The 7,446-nt window shown below is 30.4% G+C and overlaps 1 protein-coding gene across 1 annotated transcript in view; it reads right to left on the minus strand.

Annotated features, from left to right (window-relative positions):
- The window catches only part of LOC106872384 (protocadherin beta-15), a 101,670-nt gene extending 100,053 nt beyond the window's left edge, over positions 1 to 1,617 (minus strand). The window contains exon 1 of the mRNA XM_014919369.2: positions 1,115 to 1,617. The gene's annotated coding sequence lies outside the window, so the exon portion shown is untranslated. The remainder of the gene's footprint in view (positions 1 to 1,114) is intronic.
- Between the last annotated feature and the right edge of the window lie 5,829 nt (positions 1,618 to 7,446).

The following is a 7,446-nucleotide window of genomic DNA, read 5'->3' on the forward strand; positions in this document are numbered from 1 at the left end:
GATAGATAGATAGATATAGATGTAGATATAGATGTAGATAGATAGATATATATAGAATAAATGAAAGATAAAAAGGAATAGAAATGAAAGAATGAAATAAATAAGAAATTAGAGTCGGAGGAAAAAAAACAATAAAAGAATAGAAAGAGAAAGAAAGCAGAAAAGTAAGAAAGGGAAAAAGATGAGAAAAAGATAAGAAAGAATGAATGGAAAATTAGAGAAGAAAAGGAAAAAAAGAAATTTGTATCAAAATATGGAACCATGGAAAGTATAAGAAAGTCAAAAAATATACATATAGTAAAAGACATATCTATTTTCTCAATACCCAAAACATTGTTGCTAACTTACACAAAGTGTAATATTATTTGTTATAATAAGTTATAATCTATTATAATAACCTAAGAGCTTAAGTAATATATAATGCAAGAAAAAAAAAAGAAAAATGTGCACTAGTCTGACTTTTATTTAGTATTTACTAACACCAGATGAATAAAAACTGTCCACCACATCTAAAATGTTTAAGTTATTTTGTTTATTCGTTATCTTTTATGTTTGTGTTTATTCATTTTAATAATATTTATATTAAATGTATTGAAATTACTTAAACCTTAAAATTATTTAAACCTTAAAATTAAATTTAGTCTTATCATAATAACCCTTCTTATACAGACCTGCCTGAGATGGCCCTTGGGTTCTGTGATAAAAGTTTCAGCTTTAATGTGATCTTAATGAAAACCTTCAATTAAAATTTCATGTTGATTTAAGTTCCAAACACCAGCTTTGAAAAGGACAAAATAATTTTACTAAATTCTTCATTATTTTCAAAATTAATTTGAACAAGTGCAGTGTCCATTCTTAGATTCTCAGAAATGTGGTTGCAAAATAGTTAATAGTCTTGTTCATTAGAAAGAAAAAAAAAAAAGAAAATCAAATACCTTAAGATAAATTTTTGTAAACTCTCAAAACAGCAAAACAAATACAGAAAAAGTATAAAAAAACGCCAAAAGTGGAATAAGTCCAGATGTGTGACTACTGACTGAATGAAATACACCTAGGTAAAACAGAAAAAAAAAAATAAGAAAAGGAAAGAAAAAGAAATGAACCAGCTACTTACATGTGTCAATAAATCCTCCCGTGTTATGTTATGTCGTTTAGATGAGAAATGTGTGTATCCTGTTGTAGAGTACAGTGACTGCTGCTGCTGCTGCTGTTGTTACTATTATTACATATATATATATGTGCGCTGACAGTGTTACTTGGCTTGGTCCGTGTGTTGTGTAAATATGAGACACAGGTCTGCAGTCCTACCAAGTGGAGTGTATTTGTAATGACGGCTGCAGCCAATAGCAAGCAGTTTTCAAGTCACATGGATGGAAATAAAAAAAAACCTTAACTTCAGCACTGAATTGACAGCATGTTCGTTTCCCCAAACAAGGAAAAGTGATTTTTATTTCCACAAAGACTCATATACCAATAAATAAATAAATAAATGCATGCTTACATTCACGCATAAAAGGATTTCTTTCATCATCATCATCATCCTCATCATCATCATCCTCATCATCATCATCCTCATCATCATCATCATCATCATCATCATCATCATCATCATCATCATCATCATCATCATAATCATCAACAGCATCATCATCAGCAGCAGCAGTAGCAAAATTACCATCATCATCACTAGCATTATCATTATTTTATATTATTATTATTATTATTATTATTATTATTATTATTATTATTATTATTATTATTATTATTATTATTATTATTATTATTAAGATGGTGAGCTGGTAAAATCGCTAGCATGCTGGGCAAAATGCTTAGTGGCATTTTGTTCACCCTTATGTTCTAAGTTCAAATTCCACTGTGGTCAGCTTTGCCTTTCATCCTTTTAGGGTTGATAGATTAAGTACCAGCGAAACACTGGAGTTGATAAAATTGACAAGTCCCCTCACAACAAAATTTCAGGCCTTGTGCCTATAGTAGAAAGGATTATTATTATTATTATTATTATTATTATTATTATTGTTCAGTAGTTTTATTTTTATAATGTGCTTTCACTTCACTACCGAGTGCAGCTCTGTGTGCTTTGGGTATGTGCTGTGGTTTGCTATGATGCTCTTATGGTTACTGTATTGAAAGTGTTTTGCGTAGGATGTGTGCAGTGCCCAGTAGTGCAATTTTCTGTATGTTATATATATTTGTAAGTCCTGGTGTTTTTGTTATGTATTTGTCTGAATATTTTTTATTATACCTAAGGCACATTATTATTATTATTATTATTATTATTATTATTATTATTATTATTATTATTATTATTATTATTATCATGATTATTATTATTGCTTTTCAACTTACATAGTCTAAAATTTGTTCATTTCATAACAGATGTTAAAATAAAGTCCCAGTCAAATATTAATATTGTTTTTTTTATTTTTTATGTTTTTATCTTTCTCTTGTTACATTCTTAGGACTGCAGCCTTGAAAGGAATAGTTGAACAATTGGCTAAAAAGTACCTGGGTTTTTTAGTGTGGTACTTATTCTATCAGTCTCTTTTGCTCTACCATTAGGCTCTAAGGATGCAGACAAGTGTTGCCTAGTGGTGGTGACAAATAGAAAAAACAAAGATACACATGCACACACACACACACATATACATACCCCCCCCCACACACACACACTCATGTACACATACACACACACACACACAATGCACACACATATATTTATAAATCCAACAAACTCCTACACAGATCCCATTCACCAAATTCACTAACAAGGTATTGGGTGGTTGGGGGGTCATAGCAGAAGACACTTACTCAAGGTGCTGTGCAGTGAGATTGAACCCAAAACCATGTGTTTGCAAAGCTAGCTTATTAACCACACAACCATGCCTCAACATCATTATCATTATTGTTATGATCAAAGTCATTTGGGTTCGGATCCTCGCCAAAACCAATTTTGCCCTTCTTCCTTTCAAGTTTGATAAATTAAAGTACCACTCATATACTGGGTCCTACTTAATCCTCTGGACCTCACTTTTTAATACAATTTTAATTTTATTCTAATGTTAATGCTCATTATCATCATTATAATCAGGGCATTGGATTAGCAGAATCATTAGAGCATTGGCAAAAAAATACTTTCCAGTATATCTAACTTTCTATGTTCTGAGTTCAAATTCCACTGAAGTCAATTTTGCTTTTCATTCTTTTGGGGTTGAAAAAATACAGTACCAGTCAAGTTATGGGGTTGATATAACTGGCTAATCTCCTCTTACTAAATCTGCTGACCTTGTGCCAAAAAGGAAAGTATCATTATCATTATTATTATTATTGTTCAGTAGTTTTATTTTTATAATGTACTTTCACTTCACTACCGAGTGCAGCTCTGTGCGCCTTGGATATGTGCTGTGGTTTGCTGTGGTGCTCTTATGTTTACTGTATTGAAAGTGTTTTGCGTAGAATGTGTGCAGTACCCAGTAGTGCAATTTTCTGTATGTTATATATATTTGTAAGTCCTGGAGTTTTTGTTATGTATTTGTCTGAATATTTTTTTATTATACCTAAGGCACCTACTATGATAGGAATTGTTTCTGTTTTTAGATTCCACATTCGAGTTATCTCTATTTCCAGGTCTTTGTATTTTGAAAGTTTTTCCATTTCTTTTAGAGAAACGTTGTCATCTGCTGGTATTGATACATTATTATTATTATTATTATTATTATTATTATTATTATTATTATTATTATTAATATTATTATTATTATCATATAAGGCAGCAAGATGGTAGGTTCATTAGCATGCCATTCAAAATGTTTAGTGGCACTTCTTCCAGCTTTAAGTTCTAAGTTTAAATGCTGCCATGATCACCTTAGCCTTTCAACCTTTTGGATTCGATAAAATAAGCACCAGTCGAGCAGCAGGGTTGATGTAATTGAGTCCATTTCCCCTTAAAATTGCTGGTCTTGTGTCAACATAAGAAAGAATGATTATTATTATTATTATTATTATTATTATTATTATTATTATTATTATTATTATTATTATTATTATTATTATCATCATCATCATTATTATTATTATTAAGGTGGTGAGCTGGCAGAATCGTTAGCATGCTGGATTAAATGCTTAGTAGCAGTTTGTCTGTCTTTATGTTCTGAGTTCAAATTCTATCGAGGTCAGCTTTGCCTTTCATCCTTTCAAGGTTGATGAATTAAGTACCAGTGGAACACTGGGGTCGATGTGATCGACTAGTTCCCCTCCCCACAAAACCCAGGCCTTGTGCCTATAGTAGAAAGGATCATCATCATCATCATCATTATTATTATTATTATTATTATTATTATTATCATTATTATTATTATTATTATTATTATTATTATTATTATTATTATTATACAGCTTAAATAATGTAAAAGGAGAAAGTTGTTCTGATGCTGATAGAAGATAGCAAATTTTAAACATGTAATAAACTTCAAGCTGTGATAGAAATTTTAGCTAGAATTTTGTGTAATATAAAAACAAAGAAAAACCAAAGGAAATTCAAACCATATTTTGGTATGAGCGAACAGTTCTTGTAAAGTTTCTCTCATTATATCTTCAGAGGAATCCTGAGATTTTTTGTTTAATTATCATTTCCATGGGTATGTATTTGTGCACATGGTTTTCTGTATGTCTGTGAGTATGAAAATATGTTTATATATGTGTATGCGTGTCTGTGTGTATGAGTGCGTGCAGTGCGTGTCAGTGTAAGTGTCTGAGTTTATTCATGTGGTGGAGTTTCATGTGTGCCTTTGTGTGAAAATATGTCTGCGTGTAAAGATGTGTGTGTAAATGCACAAATATGTATGTGTGTGCATGTGTGTATGTGTGTGCATATGAATAAGCGGATATGCTTGTGCAGGTGTGTGCATGTGCATGCATATATGTGTGTCTGTATGCAGGGTGTGAAATATATGTGTGGGTATGAGTGTGTGTGTATGTACATATGCAAATATATGTATGTGTATGCAAATATATGTGTATGCACGAGTGGAGATACACAAGTGTATTTGCACATCTGCACTCTTCTCACAGTTGCAACATTATGTGAATATGTGCGTGTACACTTTTATTGCATTTCTAACTGTGTGTTTACATATGCATGTGAGTGAGTGTGTGTGTGTCTGAGTGCATATGTGTATGTGTGTTTTACTCAGCATCTTGCCTAGGAAGAAGGAGGGAGAGAAAGAAGCTTCGTCACATTTCCAACTGTTAATTTCCTTCTGTTATATTTACTTTTCCACTTTAATTATTTATACAGCGTATAATTCAGTGATTGTTGGATTTTTAAATAAACAGTTCATTATTAAAAAATATTGATTTTTTTCCTTATTTAGTTATTTATTCATTTATTTATTTATTGATCCAATCTCATTAATTCATTTTATTTCTTTTGTTTTCTTTCTTCATATTTTCTTGCATTTTTGTTTGATTTTGTTATTGTTGTTTACATTTTATTGTTTTTGTTTGTTTTAATATAGATCAATTTTACAAATTATTGAAATATTTTTCTTCTCATAATTAAAAGATTGCTTTATATTAAGAATATCTACTAATTAATTGAAATATAAACCACTGCAACAGAATGCTTTCAATATAATTAAATGAAGTGTATACAAAACCTCCATATTGAAATGATTCTATTTTCATGTTTATTATTTCTTTATTTCTTTATTTAATTTATTTATGTTTCTACTCAATTATTACATAGCTTCAAGCAAGTGTTGCATTACAGTTACAATTAATATTTCACTAAATTTGCTATAGGATCTCGCATACTATTAGATTAAATTCCATAATTAAATAAATGTTATTTAATTTTCGTGATCAAATAATACTACTGATCTGTTTCAACAGCCTTCATATCTACCGAATATTTCAACAGACCATAATAGCAAAAATCTAATATATTAGTTTTAAGTATTACAGAATGAAAATAAAACAAAAATAGATTGTAAAATAAAAGAAAAATAGACAAGAACCACCCAATTCTCAGAATTATTCTCTATTTAGAATTATTCACCATTTCCTTCATCTCTTTCTCTCTTTCTCTCCCTTTATCTCACTCTTCTTTCATATTCCTTTCTCATGTCAGCCAACCAATTCCTTTAAATGCTTGAATCAAGCACTAATCTCTCTTTCCTGGATTTGTTTCGTGTTTTAAATCACTTGTCTTTACAGTGGCTATTATAATAAACAAAACCAATTTAGAGGTTACAAAGTTGTCAAAAAAGAAAAGTCTTTTCAATCAGATCTCACAATATTTTTCCCAATAGTTTAATCAGAAACAAGGAGCACACAGCTCAAGACAGATCAATATTTCCAATCCTTAAAATTAATCTCAAGCTTAAGTTAAAGGAATAAAACAAAAAGGAGTGAGAGGTTGAGAGACTGGAATTAGCTCATTCTTTATAATCAGGAACCTTTGTTTCACAGAATAACCCGAATTTTCTTTGTTAAGCTGTTTTGTTTATTTGTCTTGCAATTTGCTTTTTAAATTTTAATATTTACGTTTATTTGGAAATTTTGTTTTGCAAGTGCATCATGGGATAGATAGCTCAACTGAGATTATGCCATTAAACATCAGCTAATTAAGTCTAATTCGGAAAATATGAATTTAAGAATTACTACAAAAGTGCCTGAGGATAATCAAGGAAAGAATTAATGAATGAATATATTTTTCATATAAAATTTTAAAATTAATCTAAGATATGTTAAATAAAAAGAAGAAAATATGTTGAACTGTTTTGTTGGCTGTTATTAAAATATAGACAAACAGTTATAAAAATGTACTATTCGAATTGCTAGAAAAATACTGCCCATATATTCAAGCCTTCTGAAGTTGACAACATCATCAAGGACTCTATTTTAAGAGGATGACTGGTAGAGAAAACCGATTTATCAGAAACTTTGAAAAGCTGCTTAGTTTTGGATAGCATATATTGATCATATTTGACTGGTGCAATCTTTGATGCGAGCTGTCAAAAGAAATGACTTTTTAGTCTGCATAGTTTATTTCCACGCAAGCCCACCAGATTTGTTGCTCTTGTTTGATGAGCCAAATGTGGTAGCAAGATATCTGACACATCTGACATATATCTCAGTGTTTCGGACAAACATTGAGATATCCCACTGAGCTAGAGCAGAATTCCTCTCAAGAAATGCTATCAGTGTAATGTTTATAAAATTGAACAAAACATTTTCAGAAGCATGCTGGAAGTCAAAATATTATAGGGAGGAGAATAAAGAGTGAATGATGGGAGAGGAAGAGAGAAAGAGAGAATAGAGATAGAGAGAAGAGAGAGCAAGAAAGGAAAAAGACAGGTAAGTAAACAGGGAAGGTTAGAAATGCTGCAAATAATTAAATGGGCATAAAAGCAAAAAAGAAAAAGA

This window comes from Octopus bimaculoides, chromosome 14, assembly GCF_001194135.2.
Source record: "Octopus bimaculoides isolate UCB-OBI-ISO-001 chromosome 14, ASM119413v2, whole genome shotgun sequence".
Lineage (NCBI taxonomy): Eukaryota > Metazoa > Mollusca > Cephalopoda > Octopoda > Octopodidae > Octopus > Octopus bimaculoides.